Below are 19309 nucleotides of genomic sequence, written 5' to 3' on the forward strand. Positions count from 1 at the left end.
ACACACACACACACACACACACACACACACACACACACACACACACACACACACACACACACACACACACACACACACTGCAACTGTTTTTTTTTCATCATTCTTTTGAAATATACAAGAAAAACATGTTTGGGTAGAAGACACTGCACGCTGCTGGTGCATTTCCCAACCGTATATCCACAGAGCGAATGCGGATAAGGGAATGTTCCAGCGTGTTCTGCAGTCAGTCACCTTCACTATGGAATGACAGTGAAAAGAGGTGTCAGTAACCTTCACTATGGAGGTGTCAGTAACCTTCACTATAGAATGGCAGTGAAAAGAGGTGTCAGTAACCTTCACTATAGAATGACAGTGAAAAGAGGTGTCAGTAACCTTCACTATGGAATGACAGTGAAAAGAGGTGTCAGTAACCTTCACTATGAACGAAAAGAGGTGTCAGTAACCTTCACTATAGAATGACAGTGAAAAGAGGTGTCAGTAACCTTCACTATAGAATGGCAGTGAAAAGAGGTGTCAGTAACCTTCACTATGGAATGACAGTGAAAAGAGGTGTCAGTAACCTTCACTATGGAATGACAGTGAAAGAGGTGTCAGTACCCTTCACTATAGAATGACAGTGAAAAGAGGTGTCAGTAACCTTCACTATGGCATAAGATGGCGCTGGAGAGGATGGCTGCCGTTTCACGGGCTCTTAAAGCAGCCGTGCTATTTTGTTAATATATATTTTTAAATGTTGTAACTTATTTTGTACATAATGTTGCTGCTACAGTCTCTTATGACCGAAAAGAGCTTCTGTAAATCAGAACAGCGATTATTCACCTTGAACTGGACGAAGAATTTCTCTTTGATGAGTCGGACGAGAGGGATTTACTCCAGATACTCGAACAGGTCCTCATCCCCGTCATTCACTGGAGAAAGAGAAGGAAAAGATATCGCGGAAAGAGACTGGGGTGCCCTGTGAGGATGCCCATACCATCCGTACTACTGGCCAACGTAAAATCTCTGGAAAATAAATTGAACAAGCGAAAATCATGTATATCCTACCAATGGGACATTAAAAAACTGTAATATCTTATGTTTCACCGAGTCGTGGCTGAACGACGACATTAATAACATACAGCTTTCGGGTTATACACTCCATAGGCAGGATGGAACAGCAGCCTATGGTAAGACAAGGGGTTGGGGTCTATGTATATTTGTAAACAACAGATGGTGCACGATGTCTAAGGAAGTCTCAAGGTTTTGCTCGCCTGAGGTAGGTTATCTCATGATAAGCTGTAGACCACACTATCTACCTAGAGAGATTTCATCTGTATTTTTCGTAGCTGTCTACATACCAACAAAGACCGATGCTGGCACTAAGACCGCACTCAATGAGCTGTATAAGGCCATAAGCAAACAGGAAAACGTTCATCCAGGCACGGCGCTCCTAGTGGTCAAGGACTTTAATGTCGGGAAACTTATATCAGTTTTACCTCATTTCTATCAGCATGTTAAATGGAAAAAAACCTCTAGACCACCTTTACTCCACCCACAGAGACGCATGCAAAGTAATTGTCTGCCCTGCATTTGGCACATTTGACCATAATTCTAGCCTCCTGATTCCTGCTTACAAGCAAAAATTAAAGCAGGAAGCACCAGTCTATAAAAATGTGGTCAGATGAAGCAGATGCTAAACTGCAGGACTGTTTTTCTATCACAGACTGGAATATGTTCCGGGATTCTTCCGATGGCATTGAGGAGTATACTACATCAGTCACTGGCTTCATCAATAAGTGCATCGATGAAGCCGTCCCCACAGTGACTGTACATACATACCCCAACCAGAAGCCATGGATCACAGGCAACATCCGCACTGAGATAAAGTGTAGAGCTGCCACTTTCAAGGAGCGAGACTCTAACCCGGAAGCTTACAAGAAATCCTGCTATGCCCTCTGACGAACCATCAAACAGGCAAAGCATCAATACAGGACTAAGATCTAATTGTACTACACCAGCTCCGATGCTCGTCGGATGTAGCAGGGCTTGCATACTATTACAGACTACAAATGGAAGCACAGCCGAGAGCTGCCCAGTGTCACGAGCCTACAAGACGAGCTAAATTACATCTATGCTCGCTTCGAGGCAAGTAACAATGAAACATGCATGAGAGCACCAGCTGTTCGGGACAACTGTGTGATTACGCTCTCCGTAGCCAATGTGATTAAGACCTTTGAGCAGGTCAGCATTCACAAGGCCGCAGGGCAAGACAGACTACCAGGACGTGTAATCTGAGCATGCGCTGACCAACTTGCAATCGTCTTCACTGACATTTTCAACCTCTCCCTGACTGAGTCTGTAATACCAACATGTTTCAAGAAGACCACCATAGTCCCTGTGCCCAAGAACACTAAGGTCACCTGCCTAAATGACTACCAACCCGTGGCACTCACGTATGTAGCCATGAAGTGCTTTGAAAGGATGGTTCAACACCATTATCCCAGAAACCCTTGACCCACCCTAATTTGCATACCGCCCCAACAGATCCACAGATGATGCAATCTCTATTGCACTCCACACTGCCCTTTCCCACCTGGACAAAAGGAACACCTATGTGAGAATGCTATTCATTGACTACAGCTCAGCGTTCAACACCATAATTCCCTCAAAGCTCATCACTAAACTAAGGACCCTGGGACTAAACACCTCCCTCTGCAACTGGATCCTGGACTTCCTGATTGGCTGCCCCCAAGTGGTAAGGGTAGGTAACAACACATCCGCCACTCTGTTCCTCAACACAGGGGCCCCTCAGGGGTGCGTGCTCAGTCCCCTTTTGTACTCCCTCTTCACTCATGACTGCATTGGCGTGACCCTGGACAACACCCTGTCGTTCTCCACCAACATCAAGGCGGTGACCCGATCCTGTAGGTTCATGCTCTACAACATTCGCAGAGTACGACCCTGCCTCACACAGGAAGCGGCGCAGGTCCTAATCCAGGCACTTGTCATCTCCCGTCTGGATTATTGCAACTCGCTGTTGGCTGGGCTCCCTGCCTGTGCCATTAAACCCCTACAACTCATCCAGAACGCCGCAGCCCGTCTGGTGTTCAACCTTCCCAAGTTCTCTCACGTCACCCCGCTCCTCCGCTCTCTCCACTGGCTTCCAGTCGAAGCTCGCATCCGCTACAAGACCATGGTGCTTGCCTACGGAGCTGTGAGGGGAACGGCACCTCCGTACCTTCAGGCTCTGATCAGGCCCTACACCCAAACAAGGGCACTCCGTTCATCCACCTCTGGCCTGCTCGCCTCCCTACCTCTGAGGAAGCACAGTTCCCGCTCAGCCCAGTCAAAACTGTTCGCTGCTCTGGCACCCCAATGGTGGAACAAGCTCCCTCACGACGCCAGGACAGCGGAGTCAATCACCACCTTCCGGAGACACCTGAAACCCCACCTCTTCAAGGAATACCTGGGATAGGATAAAGTAATCCTTCTAACCCCCCCCCTTAAAAGATTTAGATGCACTATTGTAAAGTGGTTGTTCCACTGGATATTATAAGGTGAATGCACCAATTTGTAAGTCGCTCTGGATAAGAGCGTCTGCTAAATGACTTAAATGTAAATGTAAATGTAAAATGTGTGCCATGTAGCCACTCTCTAGCCCCATCCGCAGCCCGGGAAACATTTTCTCCTGAGGATTTACTGTGACGAGATACCAGGTGTCTCAATTGTCTCCCTTTACAGTGCACTACTGTTGATCAGAGGCCTACGGGGTAGTGCACTATATAGGGAATAGCGTGCAATTTGGGATGCATCACATAGGGGCGGCCTCTAAGAGAATACTGAACCCCCTGACATAAATCCGTCTCCACAGATGAGATGAGAAGCACTCTGTTACCGGCCGCCCACTGTTCCCTCATGGTCAAATGGTGCGTATGAGGGTAGAACAGCGTAAACATTGAGTAGAAGCTGGAGAAGGCTGGCTCCATGCCTTAGATTGGTTTCCATCTTAATAATTATCCTGTTGGGGCTACAGGTTAGCAATGAACCCCGAGTCGGGATTGCTAACAAGGCTGGAAATTCAAAACATCAAAAATCTAATAATTTCAATTTCTCAAACAATCAACTATTTTACACAATTTAAATGATAAACATCTCCTTAATCTAACCACATTGTTCGATTTTCAAAGAGGCTTTACGGCAAAAGCATAAAGTTAGATTATGTTAGGACAGTACATAGCCACAAAAGTACAAACATCCATTTTCAATTCAAGGTCAGGCGTCACCAAAAGCAGAAACCAGCTAGAATTATGCACTAACTTTTGTCAATCTCCATCAGATGACACTCCTAGGACATTATGTTATACAATACATGCATTTTTTGTTCCATCAAGTTCATATTTATATCCAAAAACAGCATTTTACAGTAGCGTGAAATTCAGATTTTTTCTTCTCTGAAATGCTTCCGGTGAACATAACAAAATTACTATTCGAAAACATTGGTAAATTATAATATTGTCATTCAAAGAATAATATATTATCATCTCGTAATTGCTACCGAATGGCCAGATCTCAAAATAACTTTACTGGGAAATCACATTTTGCAATAAACGGGGTGCTATGCTAAGAACAACAGGCTATGCTATACAGTTAGCATCATCTAAAATCGATAATAACATTGTAAATATCCCCTTACCTTTGATTATCTCCATCAGAAGGCAGGATCCCAGGTCCGGAAGGCATCCCAGGTCCGGAACAAATGTGGTTTCTTTTGACAAAGTTCATAATTTATGTCCAAATAACACCAAGTACTTAGCGTTCATTATGCTCCCACAAAACGTGGTGGGGGGAGTGTAAAATCACGCCGAAAAGCTAAAAAACCTAGTAAATAATCTATTTACGTCCGTTCAAACATGTCAAATGTTGTTTAGCATTAATCTTTTGGTCCATTTTTAACGTTAAACATCAGTAATATTTTCACACAACCTATCCTATGTCTAGATAAACAATGATGACAAACTCACGTTTCTCAGATTTATGCGCAGGCGCCAAAAAATGAAGTGATGACATGTCAACTTCCTTGGATTCTAATTTGCTCTCTGTTTATCATAGACGCTTCAAACAACTTTATAAAGATCGTTGACATCTAGTGGAAGCCGTAGGTGTTGCGAAATGAATCCTTTCTCACTATGGTATCTATAAAACAATGACACTAAATAGTACAGTCACAAAATTCACATTTTTTTTTGATCTATTTTTCACAGGTTTTTGCCTGCAATATGAGTTTTGTTATACTTACAGACACCATTCAAACTGTTTTAGAAAATTCAGAGTGTTTCTATCCGAATGTGTTAATAATATGCATATCCTAGCTTCTGAGTTGGTGTAGGAGGCAGTTAAAAATGGGCACATATTTTTTTCAAAATGTCTCAATACTGCCCCCGAGCCCCAACAGGTTTTAATGGTGTTCAGAAAACATGATTTTAGGGAGAGAAGCAAATACAATTAAACCTACTGTATACCAAACCTAATAGACAAAGAGATATACTGCAATCTGGCCAGAGAATGTGTTTTCATGGAGTTATTTGGAAGAGGGAATTTAGTACCCATCTTTGACACTAATTGTTGGAATGAAATCTGCTTTAAGGCATGCACCATAGCACAACAATCTATACCATATTATATTATAGTTAATCTATACCATTTTATAATGTAGTTAATACCATTTTATAATGTAATTAATCTATACCATATTATAATATAGTTAATCTATACCATATTATAATATAGTTAATCTATACCATATTATATTATAGTTAATATATACCATATTATATTATAGTTAATCTATACCATATTATATTATAGTTAATACCATATTATAATGTAGTTAATACCATGTTATATTATAGTTAATACCATATTATATTATAGTTAATCTATACCATATTATAATATAGTTAATCTATACCATTTTATAATATAGTTAATCTAAACCATATTATAATATAGTTAATACCATATTATATTATAGTTAATCTATACCATATTATAATGTAGTTAATACCATATTATAATGTAGTTAATCTATACCATATTATAATGTAGTTAATCTATACCATATTATAATATAGTTAATACCATATTATAATATAGTTAATCTATACCATATTATAATGTAGTTAATCTATACCATATTATAATATAGTTAATCTATACCATATTATATTATAGTTAATCTATACCATATTATATTATAGTTAATCTATACCATTTTATAATATAGTTAATCTATACCATATTATAATATAGTTAATACCATATTATATTATAGTTAATCTATACCATATTATAATGTAGTTAATACCATATTATATTATAGTTAATCTATACCATATTATATTATAGTTAATCTATACCATATTATAATATAGTTAATCTATACCATATTTTAATATAGTTAATCTGTACCATATTATAATGTAGTTAATACCATATTATAATGTAGTTAATACCATATTATATTATAGTTAATCTATACCATATTATAATGTAGTTAATACCATATTATAATATAGTTAATCTATACCATATTATAATATAGTTAATCTATACCATATTATAATATAGTTAATCTATACCATATTATATTATAGTTAATCTATACCATATTATATTATAGTTAATTTACACCATATTATAATGTAGTTAATCTATACCATATTATAATATAGTTAATCTATACCATATTATAATATAGTTAATCTGTACCATATTATAATGTAGTTAATACCATATTATAATGTAGTTAATACCATATTATATTATAGTTAATCTATACCATATTATAATGTAGTTAATACCATATTATAATATAGTTAATCTATACCATATTATAATATAGTTAATCTATACCATATTATAATATAGTTAATCTATACCATATTATATTATAGTTAATCTATACCATATTATATTATAGTTAATACCATATTATAATATAGTTAATCTATACCATATTATAATATAGTTAATCTATACCATATTATAATATAGTTAATCTATACCATATTATATTATAGTTAATCTATACCATATTATATTATAGTTAATTTACACCATATTATAATGTAGTTAATACCATATTATAATGTAGTTAATCTATACAATAGTATAGTGGTTCCCAAATGTTTTATAGTCCTTCCAACATTCACCCTCCAGCTGTACCCCCTCTAGCATCAGGGTCAGTGCACTCTCAAATGTTGTTTTTTGCCATCATTGTAAGCCTGCCACACACACACTATATGATACATTTATTAAACATTAGAATTATTAGAATGAGTGTGAGTTTTTGTCACAATCCAGCTCGTGGGAAGTGACAAAGAGCTCTTATAGGACCAGGGAACAAATAATAATATAATAATAATCAATAATTTTGCTCTTTATTTAGCCATCTTACATATAAAACCTTTTGTTCATCAACAATTGTGAAAAACTCACCACAGGTTAATGAGAAGGGTGTGCTTGAAAGGATGCACATAATTCTGCAATGTTGGGTTGTATTGGAGAGAGTCTCAGTCTTAAATCATTTTCCACACACAGTCTGTGCCTGTATTTAATTTTCATGGTAGTGAGGGCCGAGAATCCACTATTACATAGGTACGTGGTTGCAAAGGGCATCAGTGTCTCAGTTTGCCAAGGCAGGGTACTCTGAGTTTAGCCCAATCCAGAAATCTGGCAGTGGCTTCTAAATTAAATTCAATGTTCACTGAACCGCTTGTTGCAATTTCGATGAGGCTCTCTTGCTCAGATATTGATAAGTGGACTGGAGGCAGGGCATGAAAGTGATAACAAATCCAGTTGTTTGTGTCGTCCGTTTCAGGAAAGTACCTGTATAATTGCTCACCCAACTCACTCAGGTGCTTCGCTATATCACATTTGACATTGTCCGTAAGCTTGAGTTCATTTGCACACAAAAAATCACACAATGATGGAAAGGCCTGTGTGTTGTCCTTGTTAATGCAGACAGAGAAGAACTCCAACTTCTTAATCATAGCCTCAATTTTGTCCCGCACATTGAATATAGTCCTATAATCCTAGATTCAGATCATTCAGGCGAGAAAAAACATCACCCAGATAGGCCAGTCATGTGAGAAACTCGTTATCATGCAAGCGGTCAGACAAGTGAAAAGTATGGTCAGTAAAGAAAACTTTAAGCTCGTCTCTCAATTAAAAAAAACATGTAAATTCTTTGCCCCTTGATAACCAGCGCACTTCTGTATGTTGTAAAAGCGTTACATGGTCGCTGCCCATATCATTTCATAATGCAGAAAATACATGAGAGTTCAGCGGTCTTGCTTTAACAAAGTTAACCATTTTCAATGTAGTGTCCAAAACATCTTTCAAGCTGTCAGGAATTCCCTTGGCAGCAAGAGCCTCTCGGTGGATGCTGCAGTTACCCAAGTGGCGTCGGGAGCAACTGCTTGCATGCGCGTTACCACTCCACGATGGCTCCCTGTCGCGCTATCAGTACAGATACCAACACATCTTGACCATCAAAGTCCATTAAATGTCACATAGCTGTCCAGTCCTTAAAAAATATAATCTCCTGTTGTCCTTGTTCCCAATGGTTTGCAGAAGAGGATCTCTTCCTTAATTTACCCCCCATTAACGTAACGGACATATACGAGCTGTGCCAAGCCCTACACATCTGTTGACTCATCCAGCTGTAACGCATAGAATTCACTGGCTTGTATGCGAAGCAGTAATTGTTTCAAAACAGCTCCTGCCATGTCACTGACGGGTCGTGAAACAGTGTTGTTTGATGAAGACACTGTCTGTATAGTATTTTGGGCCTTTTCCCACCAGCATTGTCCCAGCCATATCCGCGACAGCAGGAAGAATGAAGTCCTCCCAAATATGGAGCTTGCCTGTCCTAGCCACTCGGTAGCTCACCATATAAGACGCTTCTAGCCCCTTCTTATTAACCTGTTGGGGCTAGGGGGCAGTATTTGCACGGCCAGATAAAAAACGTACCCAATTTAAACTGGTTACTACTCTTGCCCAGAAATGAGAATATGCATATAATTAGTAGATTTAGATAGAAAACACTCTAAAGTTTCTAAAACTGTTTGAATGGTGTCTGTGAGTATAACACAACTCATATGGCAGGCCAAAACCTGAGAAGATTCCATACAGGAAGTGCCCTGTCTGACAATTTGTTCTCCTTCTGTTGCATCTCTATCGAAAATATAGCATCTGTGCTGTAACGTGACATTTTCTAAGGCTTCCATTGGCTCTCTAAAGCCGCCAGAAAGTGGAATCGGGTGTCTGCTGTCTCTGGGCAAAGTACAGCAGCAGAGTTTGTGAGTGATCAGCCTGGGGACAGTAAGACTGAGATGCGCGTTCACGAGACTACTCAATTTTTTTCTTTCAGCCTTTGAATGAATACAACATTGCCCGGTTGGAATATGATCTTCATCAGATGACACTCCTAGGACATGATGTTATACAATACATGCATGTTTTGTTCAATCAAGTTCATATTTATATAAAAAAACAGCTTTTTACATTAGCATGTTTTGTTCAGAACTAGCATACCCACTGAAAACTTCCGGTGAATTTACTAAATTACTCACGATAAACATTGACAAAAAACATAACAATTATTTTAAGAATTATAGATACAGAAGTCCTTTATGCAATCGCGGTGTCCGATTTTGAAAAAGCTTTTCGGTGACAGCACATTTTGCAATATTCTGAGTAGATAGCCCGGCCATCACGGCTAGCTATTTTGACACCCACCAAGTTTGGCACCCACCAAACTCAGATTTACTATAAGAAAAATTGGATTACCTTTGCTGTTCTTCGTCAGAATGCACTCCCAGGACTTCTACTTCAACAACAAATGTTGTTTTGGTTCCAAATAATCGATAGTTATATCCAAATAGCTCCGTTTTGTTTGTGCGTTCAAGTCACTATCCGAAGGATGACGCGCCGGCGCGTGTCGTGACAAAATATTTCAACATATTCAATTACCGTACTTCGAAGCATGTCAAACGCTGTTTAAAATCATTTTTTATGCGATTTTTCTCATAAAATAGCGATAATATTCCAACCGGGCGACGCCGTATTCATTCAAAGAGAGAAAGAAAAAAAATTGAGTCGTCTCGTGCACGAGCGGTCCAGTGTCATTGTCCTCAGAAGGACCACTCTCCAAAACCCCTGCTGTTTTTCGCCCAGAGACTGCAGAGCTATCATTCCACGTTCTGGCGCCTTCCTAGAGCCAATGAAATCCTTAGAAAATGTCACGTTACAGCACAGAGGCTGTATTTTCGATAGAGAGGCTAAAGAAGGACAAGAAATGGTCAGACAGGGCACTTCCCGTATATAATCTTCTCAGGTTTTGGCCTGCCATATGGGTTCTGTTATACTCACAGACACCATTCAAACAGTTTTAGAAACTTTAGAGTGTTTTCTATCCAAATATACTAATTATATGCATATTCTAGTTACTGGGCAGGAGTAGTAACCAGATTAAATCGGTACGTTTTTTATCCGGCCGTGAAAATACTGCCCAATATCCCAATTAAATGGCCGCTGACACGGTGGAGAAGTGTGCTCATCCCAGATGAATCCTGGTTTCAACTGTGCCGGGCCGATGGCATCGTGTGGGCGAGCGGTTTGCTGATGTCAACGTTGTGGCGGTGGGGTTATAGTATGGGCAGGCGTAAGCTGCAGACAATGAACAAAATTGCATTTTATAGATGGCAATTTGAATGCACAGACATACCGTGAAGAGATCCTGAGGAACATTGACGTCCCATTCATTCCTCGCCATCACCTCATGTTACAGCATAATAATGCATGGCGCCATGTTGCAAGGATCTGTACACAATTCCTGGAAGCTGAAGATGTCCCAGTTCTTCTATGGCCTGCTGTCACGTCCTGACCAGTAAAGGGGTTATTTGTTATTGTAGTTTGGTCAGGACGTGGCAGGGGGGTGTTTGTTTTATGTGGTTCGGGGTTTTTTGATATATGTGTTTATGTAGAGGGGTGTTTGTTTAGAGTATTCCGGGGTTTTGGTTATGTTCTGTGTTGTGTATTTCTATGCTCTATCTATGTTGTGTATTTCTTTGTGTTGGCCTGGTATGGCTCTCAATCAGGAACAGCTGTACATTGTTGTTGCTGATTGAGAGTCATACTTAAGTAGCCCTGTTTTCACCTGTCCCTTTGTGGGAAGTTGTTGTTGCACTGCTGTGTGTTAGCCTGCAATACTGTTTGTTCGATCGTTTTTCTTGTTTTGTTTGTTACGTGTTCAAATAAAGTTAAGATGAGCACTCAACCCGCTGCGCCTTGGTCCATTACGTACGACGACCGTTACTCACCAGACATGTCGCCCATGTTTTTGATACTCTGGAACAACGTGTACAACAGCGTGTTTCAGTTCCATTGAGCATGTTTGGGATGCTCTGGATCGACGTGTACAACAGCGTGTTTCAGTTCCATTGAGCATGTTTGGGATGCTCTGGATCGACGTGTACAACAGCGTGTTTCAGTTCCATTGAGCATGTTTGGGATGCTCTGGATCGACATGTACGACAGCGTGTTCCAGTTCCTGCCAATATCCAGAAACTTCACACAGCCATTGAAGAGGAGTGGGGATAACATTCCACAGGCCACAATCAACAGCCTGATCAACTCTATGCTAAGGAGATGTGTCGTGCTGCATGAGGCAAACGGTACCAGATACTGACTGGTTTTATGATCCACACCCCTGGTACATTGTCAGTGATAAATGTATCCATATTTCCAGTCATGTGAAATCCATAGATTAGGGCCTAATTTATTTATTTCAATTAACTGATTTCCTTATATGAATTATGCCTCAGTAAAATATTTGGGGGAAAAAAGACCCCTTGACTTTTCCACATTTTGCCACCCCATTATGAGGTCCTGAGTGCTCTGGGTCACTCTGTCCTTTTCTCTGTTAATCTTTCCCTTGATCCTGACTAGTCTCCCAGTACCTGCCGCTGAAAAACATCCCCACAGAATGATGCTGCCACCACCATGCTTCACCGTAGGGATGGTTCCAGCTTACCTCCAGACGTGACGCTTGGCATTCAATACAAAGAGTTCAATCTTGGTTTCATTTGACCAGAGAATGTTGTTTGTCATGGTCTGAGAGTCCTTAAGTTGCCTTTTGGCAAGCTCCAAGTGGGCTGTCATGTGCCTTTTGCTGAGGACTGGCTTCCGGCTGGCCACTCTACCATTAAGGCCTGATTGGTGGAGTGCTGCAGAGAAGGTTGTGCTTCTGGAAGGTTCTCCCATCTCCACAGAGGAACTCTGGAGCTCTGTCAGAGTCACCATCCAGTTCTTGGTCACCTCCCTGACCAAGGCCCTTCACCCTGATTGCTCAGTTTGGCTGGGCGGCCAGCTCTAGGAAGTGTCGCTCTGGATAAGAGCGTCTGCTAAATGACTTAAAATGTAAAATGTAAATGTCTTGGTGGTTCCAAACTTCTTCCATTTTAGAATGATGGTGGCCACTGTGTTCTTGGGGACCTTCAATGCTGCAATAATTTTTTACTTCCCTTCCCCAGATCTGTGCCTCGACACAATCCTGTCTCGGAGCTCTACGGACAATTCCTTCAGCACCATATCTTGGCTTTTGCTCTGATATTCACGGTCAACTGTGAGACCTTATGTAGTGTCATGACTGTCCTGTGTGGATCACAATGGGTCAGATCAGCTTGGCAATGGTTGACAATAACCAGATCTTCTCTCATCCACAGAAGAGATGAGGAAGGAACTGGGCCGGTTTGACAGTTCACACCCTGTTGTAAATTACAAGAGAAGGGGGTTCTTTCTCCACCTGCAGTAAAATCCACCAGAAGAATGTCTTTGTTAACAGGCTTCTCCTGCCAAAACTCTAACACAGTCAAAAGTGGATACTGGAACAATAATTCTAACATAAGAATGTAGGGAATGGTCTGTGGTGAGCTATAAAAACTAATGTCATACTGGTTTTCATTTTGTGATGTCATTAAAATGTAAATGGACGAAATACTGTAACTTGGAAAGTATATCCCCTTTATCTGTCAAGTTTCCATCCAATACATTGTGCATATAATATGAAAAATGATGAACATATTTGTGTTGAGATATGAATGGATATAGGAGTCATAAGAGAGAACTTGCAATCCTATATCCTTTTGCACAGTAAGTAGCCATGCCCCGAGAGAGGTCAGAGAGAGTGTCAAGCCTGGTGGAACCATCCCTTTGGCCAGAGTGCATAAAGGGATTGCCCACAGAGATTAACATTAGACCAGGACTGACGGGGAGTAGCAGCCCACGTTCCAAGTGGTTTAAACGCTGAATCTCAGAGACCAGGAAATGTAAGGCGGGAGTTACATGTTTGAAATGGTTGGAACTTTGAAATGGTTGGAACTTTGAAATGGTTGGAACTTTGAAATGGTTGGAACTTTGAAATGCTTGGAACTTTGAAATGCTTGGAACTTTGAAATGCTTGGAACTTTGAAATGGTTGGAACTTTGAAATGCTTGGAACTTTGAAATGGTTGGAACTTTGAAATGCTTGGAACTTTGAAATGCTTGGAACTTTGAAATGCTTGGAACTTTGAAATGCTTGGAACAATATGACAAGCCGTCAAATTGTCAGCCCGCTAGGGACCTTCTTCTCATGTATTAAGTGTGTATGTTATTCTGTTTCACATTTAGTTAGCTTTTTTTTGCACCGCTGGTCTACACCGGTTGTATTCGGAGCACGTGACAAATAAACTTTGATTTGATTTAGTAAATAAATAAGTAAACCAATTTGTGTAGTACTGAATCATGAGTAAGGCTGGATTTTTTTGATTTTTTTGCAGATGCATGAGGATACGACTGTTCAGAATGGTGATATGATAAGAGGTTATGATTAATATGTTGACTGTTTTATGGATGTTATAGGTAAAGACCTTATAGAGTTTAATTCGGGAGATGGTAACTCTTTAAACAACCTATTTTGTGGTGCCCCAAATTCCTAATGAGTTCATTGTTACATGATTCATTTAATCGGGTAACAATTAATCATAGTTAGTGGATTAAATCAATAACAGTCATAAGATTAATGAAAGTCAAGTCACGACAATGGACAGGTGTGTACCTTTCCAAATCATGTCCAATCAATTAAATTTACCACGGGTGGACTCCAATGAAGTTGTAGAAACATCTCAAGGATGATGAATGGAAACAGGATGCACCTGAGATCAATTTTGAGTCTCATAGCAAAGGGTCTGAGTAATTATGTAAAGAAGGTATTTTTTAGTTTTTTTTTAAAGAAATTTGCAAAGATTTCTAAAAACCTGTTTTTCACTTTGTCATTATGAGGTATTGTGTGTAGATTGATGAGGACATTTTTTTTATTTAATCCATTTTAGAATAACGCTGTAACGTAACAAAATGTGAAAACGGGAAGGGGTCTGAATACCTTCCGAATGCACTCTATAAGTGTGCCAATGTTTAAGCTTCTATGCCAAAATAAAAAAAAAGAGTTAATCTACTGGACTACAGTAGGTTGGTGATGTTGATTGAGACAGTTACCATAGCTAGCTAGCACATGTGATATTTCATTCTGTGTCCAGAGAATAAGGTGATGGCATTGTAATCTGTTAACAAAGCTAATTAGCATACATGAGCTTTGGTTCTGGTTGTTAAAACAGAGTGATGGTAAGGACTAAGGCCATCCCCTGGAGGTTGTATCACGACAGGCTGTCTTTACAGGGGTCTTGGCGAAGGGCAAGGAGTAGAATGTGAATAGTGCCGTTCCTCTGCTCCAGGATCTCCAGGAAGGTGAGATGGTACAGTAATTTTAGGGCTGCTTCCCAAACGGCACCCTGTTCCCTATATAGTGCACCACAATACCATAGGGCTCTGGTCAAAAGTAGTGCACTACACAGGGCCTAATTGATTGAGAATAGGGTACCTTTTGGGACTCAGGCTAGGTGTGAATGGAAAACAAAGCATGGTTTTTCTGGGGTGGAATAAACCATGACCCTGAGCTCTCTAGGGTTTACAGCACTAACACCATGGATGAAATATCTCCTGTTGGTTCACTTAATACAATGTGAGCACTTTCCTGTTGATTTATTTAACCAGGGAAAGTCAGATGGTATAAAGTCAGCCCTGGATAGCTAAATCTAACATGGGAAATATAGAGTACAGTACAGTACAGTACTGGATAGCTATATCTAACATGGGAAATATAGAGTACAGTACAGTACTGGATAGCTACATCTAACATGGGAAATATAGAGTACAGTACAGTACTGGATAGCTACATCTAACATGGGAAATATAGAGTACAGTACAGTACTGGATAGCTATATCTAACATGGGAAATATAGAGTACGTCTACAGTACTGGATAGCTATATCTAACATGGGAAATATAGAGTACTGTACAGTACTGGATAGCTATATCTAACATGGGAAATATAGAGTACAGTACAGTACTGGATAGCTATGTCTAACATGGGAAATATAGAGTACAGTACAGTACTGGATAGCTATGTCTAACATGGGAAATATAGAGTACAGTACAGTACTGGAAAGCTAAATTTAACATGGGAAATATAGAGTACAGTACAGTACTGGATAGCTACATCTAACATGGGAAATATAGAGTACAGTACAGTACTGGATAGCTATATCTAACATGGGAAATATAGAGTACAGTACAGTACTGGATAGCTACATCTAACATGGGAAATATAGAGTACAGTACAGTACTGGAAAGCTAAATCTAACATGGGAAATATAGAGTACAGTACAGTACTGGATAGCTAAATCTAACATGGGAAATATAGAGTACAGTACAGTACTGGATAGCTATATCTAACATGGGAAATATAGAGTACAGTACAGTACAGTAAGGTACTCACAGAGGTTATTCCTATTGACTTAGTCTGGGATAATGTAATATAAGATGAATGTCATGCTAAGTGTTACCATAACAGGTTGCCAATAGTGTCACTAATACGTAGTAAAACATTGTGCTACAACTGGAAGACCTTGACCACCTAGTTCAACCTTCACCTTGACCACCTGGTTCAACCTTCACCTTGACCACCTTGTTCAACCTTCACCTTGACCACCTTGTTCAACCTTCACCTTGACCACCTTGTTCAACCTTCACCTTGACCACCTTGTTCAACCTTCACCTTGACCACCTTGTTCAACCTTCACCTTGACCACCTTGTTCAACCTTCACCTTGACCACCTTGTTCAATCTTCACCTTGACCACCTAGTTCAACCTTCACCTTGACCACCTTGTTCAACCTTCACCTTGACCACCTTGTTCAACCTTCACCTTGTTCACCTTCACCTTGACCACCTAGTTCAACCTTCACCTTGTTCAACCTTCACCTTGACCACCTTGTTCAACCTTCACCTTGACCACCTTGTTCAACCTTCACCTTGACCACCTTGTTCAACCTTCACCTTGACCACCTTGTTCAACCTTCACCTTGACCACCTTGTTCAACCTTCACCTTGACCACCTTGTTCAATCTTCACCTTGACCACCTGGTTCAACCTTCACCTTGACCACCTGGTTCAACCTTCACCTTGACCATCTAGTTCAACCTTCACCTTGTTCAACCTTCACCTTGACCACCTTGTTCAATCTTCACCTTGACCACCTTGTTAAACCTTCACCTTGACCACCTGGTTCAACCTTCACCTTGACCACCTTGTTCAACCTTCACCTTGACCACCTAGTTCAACCTTCACCTTGACCACCTTGTTCAACCTTCACCTTGACCACCTTGTTCAACCTTCACCTTGACCACCTTGTTCAACCTTCACCTTGACCACCTTGTTCAACCTTCACCTTGACCACCTGGTTCAACCTTCACCTTGACCACCTTGTTCAACCTTCACCTTGACCACCTTGTTCAACCTTCACCTTGACCACCTTGTTCAACCTTCACCTTGACCACCTTGTTAAACCTTCACCTTGACCACCTTGTTCAACCTTCACCTTGACCACCTAGTTCAACCTTCACCTTGTTCAACCTTCACCTTGACCACCTTGTTAAACTTCACTTTGACCACCTAGTTCAACCTTCACCTTGTTCAACCTTCACCTTGACCACCTTGTTCAACCTTCACCTTGACCACCTTGTTAAACTTCACTTTGACCACCTTGTTAAACCTTCACCTTGTTCAACCTTCACCTTGACCACCTTGTTCAACCTTCACCTTGACCACCTTGTTCAACCTTCACCTTGACCACCTTGTTCAACCTTCACCTTGACCACCTAGTTCATACTTCACCTTGACCATCTAGTTCAACCTTCACCTTGACCACCTAGTTCAACCTTCACCTTGACCACCTTGTTCAACCTTCACCTTGACCACCTTGTTCAACCTTCACCTTGACCACCTTGTTCAACCTTCATGATCTGTTAACAGCTGGTCTGACAGCCTTCCACATTGGAATCAAATCAACCTTCATCATCTGTTATTAACAGCTGGTCTGACAGCCTTCCACATTTACTGAGACCTGACGGAGCACATTGGAATCAAATCAAATCAAATTGTATTTGTTATATGAGCCGAATACAACTGGTGTAGACTTTACCGTGAAATGCTGAATACAACTGGTGTAGACTTTACCGTGAAATGCTGAATACAACTGGTGTAGACTTTACCGTGAAACGCTTTCTTACGAGACCTTCCCAACAGAGTTAAAACACAAATTAAATAGTAACACAAGAATGGAGCTATATACAGGAAGTACCAGTACCAGATCAATGTGGAGCTATATACAGGAAGTACCAGATCAATGTGGAGCTATATACAGGAAGTACCAGATCAATGTGGAGCTATATACAGGGCGTACCAGATCAATGTGGAGCTATATACAGGAAGTACCAGTACTAGATCAATGTGGAGCTATATACAGGAAGTACCAGATCAATGTAGAGCTATATACAGGAAGTACAAGATCAATGTGGAGCTATATACAGGAAGTACCAGATCAATGTGGAGCTATATACAGGGAGTACCAGATCAATGTGGAGCTATATACAGGAAGTACCAGATCAATGTGGAGCTATATACAGGAAGTACCAGATCAATGTGGAGCTATATACAGGGAGTACCAGTACCAGATCAATGTGGAGCTATATACAGGAAGTACCAGATCAATGTGGAGCTATATACAGGAAGTAGCAGATGAATGTGGAGCTATATACAGGGAGTACCAGATCAATGTGGAGCTATATACAGGGAGAACCAGAACCAGATCAATGTGGAGCTATATACAGGGAGTACCAGATCAATGTGGAGCTATATACAGGGTACCAGTACCAGATCAATGTGGAGCTATATACAGGAAAGTACCAGATCAATGTGGAGCTATATACAGGGAGTACCAGATCAATGTGGAGCTATATACAGGAAGTACCAGTACCAGATCAATGTGGAGCTATATACAGGAAGTACCAGATCAATGTGGAGCTATATACAGGAAGTACCAGTACCAGATCAATGTGGAGCTATATACAGGAAGTACCAGATCAATGTGGAGCTATATACAGGAAGTACCAGGATCAATGTGGAGCTATATACAGGAAGTACCAGTACCAGATCAATGTGGAGCTATATACAGGAAGTACCAGATCAATGTGGAGCTATATACAGGAAGTACCAGTACCAGATCAATGTGGAGCTATATACAGGAAGTACCAGATCAATGTGGAGCTATATACAGGAAGTACCAGTACCAGATCAATGTGGAGCTATATACAGGACAGTACCAGATCAATGTGGAGCTATATACAGGAATTGTACAAGATCAATGTGGAGCTATATACAGGAAGTACCAGTACCAGATCAATGTGGAGCTATATACAGGGAGTACCAGATCAATGTAGATCTATATACAGGGAGTACCAGATCAATGTGGAGCTATATACAGGAAGTACAAGATCAATGTGGAGCTATATACAGGAAGTACCAGATCAATGTGGAGCTATATACAGGAGCAGTACCAGATCAATGTGGAGCTATATACAGGAAGTACCAGTCATGTGGAGCTTATCACCAGATCAATGTGGAGCTATATACAGGGGGTACCAGATCAATGTGGATCTATATACAGGGAGTACCAGATCAATGTGGAGCTATATACAGGGAGTACCAGATCAATGTGGAGCTATATACAGGGAGAACCAGATCAATGTGGAGCTATATACAGGGAGTACCAGTACCAGATCAATGTGGAGCTATATACAGGGAGAACCAGAACCAGATCAATGTGGAGCTAT

This window comes from Salmo salar, chromosome ssa20 (assembly GCF_905237065.1).
Source record: "Salmo salar chromosome ssa20, Ssal_v3.1, whole genome shotgun sequence".
NCBI lineage: Eukaryota > Metazoa > Chordata > Actinopteri > Salmoniformes > Salmonidae > Salmo > Salmo salar.